Here is an 8519-nt window from a genome sequence, read left to right as displayed (position 1 = left end):
AGGGAGAGAGAGAAGCAGACTCCCCGCTGAACAGGGAACCTGATGCGGGCCTTGATCCCAACACCCTGGGATCGTGACCTGAGTTGAAGGCAGACGCTTAACTGACTTAGCCACCCAGGCGCCCCAAAAGCAGAGTCTTGAAGAGGTATTTATACAACCATGTTCGTAGCAGCATTATTTACAAGAGCCCAAAGGTGGAAGCCACCCAGTGTCTATCTATAGATAGAGGGATTAAAAAAAAAATAAGGTATATACATGTATGCAAAGAAATACTGTTCAGCCTTTAAAAGGAGAAACTATTTTGACACATGCCACAACATGGATGAAACTTGAAGACATTATGCTAAGTGAAATGAATCAGTCACAAAAAGACAACGTATGATTCCAATTACATGAGATCCCTAGACTAGTCAAGTTCAGAGACAGAATAGAATGGTGGTTGCCAGGGGATGGGCGGGGAGGGGAGAACAAGGAGATATTATTTACTGGATACAGAATTTCAGTTCTGCAAGATGAAAATAATTCTAGAAATTGGTTCCACAACAATGTAGATATACTAAACATTACTTGGCCATATACTTAAAAATGGCTAAGATGGTAAATTCTATGTTACAGGTATTTTACCACAACTAAAATTTTTTTAAAATTTTCTGGGGACAGTGTCTAGAGGCATTTTAGAAGACCCAGCATCTGACGTACCATCGCAGGCTGTCCTACGACACAGCCTCTGACAAAACCAGGCTGTCCCAAGCTCCTGGTAATAGAATTGTTTCCCTTTATACCGAGAAGGTTAGGAAAGCACCAAAACATGTGTGGGGTTTTCCTGGGCTGACATCGAGGAGGTCATGCTGAGAGACCTCACCTTCCTATCAAGTTGCCTCAAATGAACAAACATATCAGCAGGGCCGATGGTGGTTCCATGTCTGCTAAATCTGTCCACAATGAGATCAAATATACTTTCCTTACTGAGTATCAGAAGTATGAAAGTGTTGAAGGACAGAACATAAGCACAGAGTCAGAAATTTAACAACAGCAAAAAAAAAAAAAAAAAACAACTTTTTTGAGTAACAAAGCCTTTTTTTTTTTTTTTTTTTTGGTAAAGGTTAATTTAAGCTTGAGGTGAAAACTGGAGTTAAAATATTTCGAGTCCAGGTGAATCCAGACTCGAGGACAGACTGACTTCCGAGGTCACTGGGGACAGTAGCCGGTAACTTGGGCTAGACCGTGAAATCCCTGAAGACCACAGGAGCTTAATTTCTTGGCAATTTGGGTTAGAAGCAGAAGCAAAGACAGTCCTGCCCCCTTCTGATCTGGGGTGCTCCTTTCTGAAACAATGAAGAAAACCAGGCTAGGATTACAACACTGTGGTCTAGTTTAAATGTCTACCTGTAATTTCTACTTTAACGTAAAGGATAGAATAAAATATAATTGTACTTTTTTCACAGAATTTTAAAGAAAAAGGAGTCCATTGTGCATCACAGGCAGGAAGGCCAGTCATTAAGCCACACGCTGTTCTGTTTGTTTTTTCATTTCTGTCAGGGCCTCTCTGTCGGTGTAAGTATAATCCTATTTGGAAATAACATCACGAATCTAAGTTTGAGACCTGTTGTGACAGTGAGACCGGAGCCTGATGGCCCTCCTGTTAGCTAGCCGCCCAGTACCCACACACACAGGACTGGAGGGAAGCCATCTGGGACCTGAGAGAAACCACAGTCGGCTTGAGAGGCCTGGTCAGAATCACCCTGCCCTGGGAATTGATTTTGGCTTTACGGCAATGTTCTCCAGTGTCTGATCTCAGTCTTCTACCTTTACGCAGATTTAGCAACTGCATCTATGTGGGTGTCTCCAAGCCCTTACTTCCGCCTGACCTCTATGGTCACTCCGGTCCCACGCTCCCACCTGCCTGAGAGAAGGGTCCACTTTGCTGCCTGACCAAAGTGGGCCACAAAGCTCAATGCTCCAAACTGACCTCCTCATTCTACCGCCGAGACTTAAACCTAGAATGATTTTCAACTCCTACCTCTGCCTTGGCATGGGGACCCGGTTAGTCACCACGCACAGTGCCCCACTGCTGGCAATAGCTTTCACACTCATCTCATTGTAGACAGCTGGGAGGTTGCTGTGGACGTTTAACCTGTCAGGCAGATCAGGCCAAATGGGACCCTGCCTGGGGCAGGCCGGTGTCAGCAAGGAAATCTGTCACTAACCGCCAGAGTGGTATGTAACGGGAGCAACGGAGCGATGGGTGAGAGGAGGAGACGTAGTCAAGGTCAGTGTCAGATTCCCAGGCTAAGAGGGGTCACACAGCCATGGAAGTCATGAGCTGGAGTGGACCTGAGAGCTGAGCTGGTTTGAGCTCACATGACAGAGCAGGGGCACTGTGACTGGCTTCTAGGGACAGAATTTTGCTTTGGGGGGTGGCAGTGGGATCTCTTTGGAAAGCCCAGGCCTGTGCTTTTCTAGCTGTGTTATGTGGCCAGGCCTCATGGAACTGTGTACCCTTAACACGCTCCTTCTTTTCCACCATCCTACCGCACCCCAGCCCAGTATGACTCCTTCATTGCCTTGACTTTGAGAAATATATCCCTACCTGGGAGGAGACCATTATGAATACAACCTTGCAGCCTCTGGAGGGGGAGCTACTAGCCTCTGTTGTACACCTGCTGAGGCCTTTTGTGTATTTTATCACATTTATCCCGGCAGATAGATGGGGCAGACACCTGAGATAGGTGGGGACAACTGACATTTATTCGATGACTTTGTTTTTATTTTATTTTCACAAACGCAAACTCTTTTGAGCCCACGGTAACCCAGTGAAGTGGTCAGAGCCCTACTTGGCAGATGAGAACACAGTGACACCCTAAACTCACCCAGGTCCTCGTTACTCCAGGTGTAGTCCATCAACAGCACCTGGGAATTGTTAGAAACAGGATGTTGGGCTCACCCCAGGCATCTGCATCTGAACCAGGACCCTGGGGGATTCACGGGCCCATTAATGCTGGTCTGGGGAGTTGCTGGAGGAATCTATACTAGAAAGCAGTCTGACAGAACCAAGTTGGCTCCAGTTAGTCATGGTGGACACAAAGGCCAGGTTACCTACAGCTCTTAGAGTCGAGCTCCCCCACGGGCCTTCCGTGCGGAGGAAGCTGACGGAACTGGATGGGGAGAGAAGAGAAAGGAAAGTCAAATCAAGGGGCATTTGTGGAGCTCCAGGAACACATAGCAAGAAGGCCTGGGAGCTGAGGTGTGTTTGGGGAGCCCGCCAGGGAGGCCTACAATCCAGCACACGGAGGCAAGCTAAGTGGAGAAAACGCTGGTCCATCAGCAGTGAAGGAACTTCCTGAGCAGAAGCAGAGGGAAGGCCGGAGGAGGCCAGTAGGCCTGGGTGTGGTGGGTCTTTCAGACGAGGCAAGTGGGCTCGGGTTTGGTTCCTTTGTTTCCTCAACCGTCTCCTCTTCTCAGGAGAACGTCTGTGTTTACGCCATTTCAGCTTGTAGAACTGCTCCCCGCCCTTCCCCCACACCCAGGACTGAGTCCCACCAGGCCCCATTCGCTCTTCCTGAGTCTTGATAAAGCTGCCACTCTTCACCCAGGCAATCAGCCGCTCACTTTGGGAATGATCTCTAATTCCTCCCCTTCTAACGACCTTCACTTTCAGTTCAGTTTCCTCTGTGTGAATTATCTCTGGTAAGAACGGTTTATCTCACAATGTCTCCCTACCTCTTGTATCCCCACCCCACTCCCCACCCCCCCGCACGCAGGAATCTCTGGAGGCTTCCTTTGTGGAGTTCCAATTCCGCAGCCTCGGCTACTGTTCTCAGCTCTCCGTGCCTTCCTCCCACTTGGCCTCGTCTCTCTCTTTCCCCAGTGTTCCCCTTGAGACAGCCATCCCCATCATCCCCCACCTCCCTGCCCTCAGATCCTTCTTGTCCATTCCTGCTTGTCTGCCCCTGACTGGGGAGACCTCGGGTCCTTGTGTCCTCTAGCCAAAGCCTGCTCGTCTTTCTCTGACCATAATATGCCTTTTCTTCTCTTTCACTGGGATTAGAACCAAGGATTTGTGGCCCAGATAATAACGATGATCACTGTCATGCACAAATGCCACAGGAAACACCGGAATGAGAGAGCCATATAGTAACCATGATGGCCTCTGGTGTCTGGGCAATTGGTAATTTTGTCCTTCCTACTCTGAAAAAATATTTTCCTATTTTCTCCATGTGCTATGCTGTGATTATACAAAGAACATGAACTATTATGTTTTCTAGAGCATGGATTGCAATGAGAAAGAGGCTGAAGGGCAGACTGCTGTTCAGGAAGGTGCTGGTTGGGCAGACCAAGGTGGTTAGTGTTGGGAGGCTGGGAAGGTAGAAAGCATAGTAGTAAATTCAGACCTGGGCTTGAACCCCAGCTTTTCACCTCTTACTGTGACCCTGGGCAAGTTCGTTAACCCTCTGAGTTTCTACAGGTGCTAGTTATTTGGCCTTGGGGAACTAATTTAGCCTCTGTAAGCCTGATGATTCACTCAACAACTTTAATGACTATGGAACTATGTTCCAGAAACGGTTCTGGTTGCTGCACTCCAGCTGTGCACAATTCACATGCAGTCTCCACGCTCATGGAGTTCCTAGAGGGGTGAGACAGATAATAAACATCCAAGAAAGATATAGAATCTGATTTTTATATGCGCACACGTATACGCAAACGCATATATGAGATCCCAGACTGCGATTAAAGGCTCTGAAGAGAATGTAAAAAGGGGCGTAGAGGCTGGAGTGTGGGAGGCTTTGCCATCTTACATAGGATACTTCACGGAGGTCCCACTGAGAAGGTGACATCGAAGTGGAGATCAGAAGGAATGGGAAAGCCAGCTCTGTGAGGGCCTGGGGGAGAGAATTCCAACCCAAAAGGATGGCAGGGCCAAGGTTTCTGGGCAGGAGTGGGCTGTGGATCTGAGGAGCAGCCAGAAGGAAGGCTGGTATGGCGGGAGCCAAGTAGGGGGAGTGACAGGAGATGAAGGCAGGGAGGGGGCAGTGAGCCAGACGTTACATGAGCCTGGGAGGCGGAGGTCAAGGCTTTGGTGGCTAAGAATAGTGGCAAGAGGGCATGGGGGATGTATCTTGAAGGCAGAGCCAATGGGATTTGCTCATATACTGACTGTGAAGTGTGAAAAAAACACATCAGGGAAGAGTCCTCGAACCAGTTTGGGTCTGAGCGGTCTTAATCCTGGGAGGATTAAGGTGCCATGTAGCTGTTTACTGAGAGTGGGAAGAATCACGTGGCTGTTTCAGCCTATCGGTAACCAAAGCCGTGGTGGGACTGGCCCTGTAGTTCTCACAATGATTGCAACACACCCTTCAGCCATAACCATCAGGAAACTTTTTAAAAAAATAAAGGTTTATTACTTCAGGACCTGGAAATTACATAGTATGCTTGGGGCCACAGAGTGAGGTCACAGGGAAAGAGAGAGAGAGAAAGAGAGAGAGAATACACAGGCAGGCCCCGGGGTGAAGGGTGGAGGCCTAGGGTTTCATAGACTCACTCTGTGTTGGAGAATTTAAAACATAAGAGGGGGAATTTAAAGCACGGGAAGAGAAAAGGCAAGGGGCCCAAATGACCAATTATCAAAATTCACCAAATTCTGTAAAAACAAAGGAGCCTCAGTCCAGGGAGTGGCCTGGCTCTTGTCTAGTCCTGTGGCTGGTAATGTGGAATGGATGCCTCTTGGAAGTGAGACCTTGGTGATCCAAGCCAAAGTCAGGCACTTGTCTTACAAAAAAGAGGAAAATCAACGGCCAGAGTTTCCGCTTCAGGAAGGCTGTGGAAGGAGCAGGTTGGGGGCACAAAATAAAGGTTTGATTTTGGATAGTGTGTTGGCAATGTCTATTAGATGTCTAGGTCAAGGCATTGAGTAGACCGTTGGGTCCTCAAGCCTGGAGCTCAGGGGACAGGCTAGGGCCGGAGATATAAACATAGTTGCTGTCAGCATAGGGAGATGGACCCATTTCGTGACTCTGGATGAGGTCATCTAGTGTGAGCAAGGACAGAGGAAAAAGAATGACCCAGTCCTGGGGCCTTCCAATGTTAGATGTCAAGAAGATGAAGAGGAACCAGAAAAATATATGGAGAAGGAGGGGCCGCTGAAATAAAGAGAACCAGAAAAGAGTGGAGGCCCAGAAGCCCGGGGAAGCCTCTAGGAAGCCCACCCAGAGGCTGGGTGAGATTGTGTTCACTAACCATGAACCCTTGTGTTGTTGCTAGTATTATTGAGGACTAAGTTCAGGCTCCATGTGGGCGATGCCAGTAGTCCTTTATCTGGAGGAATCCTATTGCGGCTGTGTTAAAGAAAGGCCACTCTTTCCAATGGTCAATGGTTCAACAAACCAATTCCACCCAACTGAATGCAATAGTCATCCCACACTCCAAATTAAGTTTACCCTGACCTCACACAGCCACCTATGATGGAAATCCAGAGGGAACAAGGCAGTGGTGGGGGCTGTGTGGGGGTGGGGAGCAAGGCTTGGGAGGATGCCACGTCTGGAATCCTTGGGAAGCAGGTGGGGCCTGAGATCCCACAACGGAGCTTTGGTCTCTGGGGAGCCTGGTGAGAGGTGAGGTCCTGGGTGCAGAGGAGGTGCCCAGTCCTTCAGAATGGAGACAGCCTGAGCAGAATAAGAAAGCAGGTAGAGAGGCCAGTTCTTGAAACAGATGAGTCCTTTGGTGAGTACCTTGATTTTCTGGTGTCTGGTGGAGCCTCTAGCTTCCTTCTCTGTGACCTCTGACCTGCCCCTCCTTAGATTTGCCATTCTCTCACCCTTCTCCATACTCAGGTGTCCCCCTCTCTGACTGCAGTCCCCAACTGCCACCTGTTCTGTCCCTCCAGCAGCACAGCCTCCGATCCTCTCAGGTCAGCACCCTCTTGGTCACAGGCTTCCCTACAGGCCCTCCCTCCCTGGGCCCCCTCACCTGCCAGCATCCTCACTCCCACCACAGAACGGAGTCTGAATTCACAGGACAGCCCTGACAGATACTTTGTGTTCTCTGAAATGAATAAAGCCTCCCTCTTGTTCCTGCTGCATCGCTGAACAGGCACAGCTCATACTTTTTTGAAGCCACTGTCCCCTGTTATGACCTTGTTTTCTCAGAGCCTAATCACCCTGGGCACATTATAAGCTTCAGAGAGACAGGCTTTTTTTTTTTTTTTAAGATTTTATTTATTTATTTGACAGAGAGAGACACAGCAAGAGAAGGAACACAAGCAGGGGGAGTGGGAAAGGGAGAAGCAGGCTTCCCACAGAGCAGGGAGTCTGATGCAGGGCTCGATCCCAGGACCCTGGGATCAGGACCTGAGCCGAAGGCAGACACGTAACCGACTGAGCCACCCAGGCACCCCAGACAGGCTTTACTGAAGCAAGCCTGGACATATCAGATGGAACTGGATGGTGAAGTGGGGCTCACCCCAGAGAAACCCCAAGGATCACAGAGGTGGGGGTGGGGAGGAATTGGGAGGAGGAAGGGATTACAAAAGAGGTCACCCCCTCAGCTAGATGACTGCTCATTTTGCTTTTCACAGAGGGGAAAATCTCTTTTTGTCACCCAGCTGTCATTTGCAACAATCTATATAGTTCATGGGCAAGGAACAGAATGTTTCACCATAAGATGATTCCACCCCTGAGGAGCAAACCCATGGCCTTGGCCTCCTGAGCAGGGCCATTAACTAACTGGGCCAACTACACAAGGAAAGAACTCCCAAGGCACAGGCCTGTGGGTCAGTGAGTTTGGTGGTCAGGCATGTGCGTGTGTCCAGGTAGCAAACCTCAGGGCCTTGGAGGCCCCCAGAAGAAACAGCACTCCCTGTGGTGCTCTCACAGGACCTCACTGACATCCGTTTCCCACTGCTGAGAGGCTGTACAGGGCCCAGCTCAGAGTCCAGCTCGGAGGGGGCGAGAGAAGAGGAGTCCTTGACCCTGCTCTCGCAATGTCTGGAGTCGAGTTGTAGCAAATAGATAATGAAGAACTCGAGGTGGTTTAGAAGACGAGGGGAAGATACCAGGGAAGGGGGTGGTGGTGTGGGGACACCGGGGTGCCTCAGCGTGAAGTGCGAGAACTTGCTGCTCTTTAAACTCCTCCCTGTCTAAGGAATGAGGCCAAAGCCATCTGTCCTTCGCTCCTGCCTTGGGCATCTAGCGAAGTAACAGGTGGAGGGCAGTGACGGGGAGAGAACCAGAACGTGGGCCTGCTGGGGGAAGCTAATCTCCGGTCACTTCCTGTCTGTTCTCAGGGAGCGTTCAAAGCAGGGGAGTTTACCCTTCCTCATCCCGAGCAGAAAAGAGAAGCAAGATGTGACCTTGCTATGTCAGCTCTGATAATCACAAACCCCGTGGCTAATCTAGCCTGTCTGGAAAGATACACAAGAAACTGGTAACAGTGGTTTTGTCCGGGGTGGAGAACAGGGCAGCGGAGAGTGAAAGGTATGGGAGGGACGAGGTCTCTCTCTGCGGTAGACCCTCTTACGCCTTTTT

The sequence above is a fragment of the Enhydra lutris genome, unplaced genomic scaffold (assembly GCF_002288905.1).
Source record: "Enhydra lutris kenyoni isolate GAN:26980312 unplaced genomic scaffold, ASM228890v2 scaffoldscaffold18, whole genome shotgun sequence".
NCBI classification, from domain to species: Eukaryota; Metazoa; Chordata; class Mammalia; order Carnivora; family Mustelidae; genus Enhydra; species Enhydra lutris.
This window is presented reverse-complemented; position numbering follows the sequence as displayed.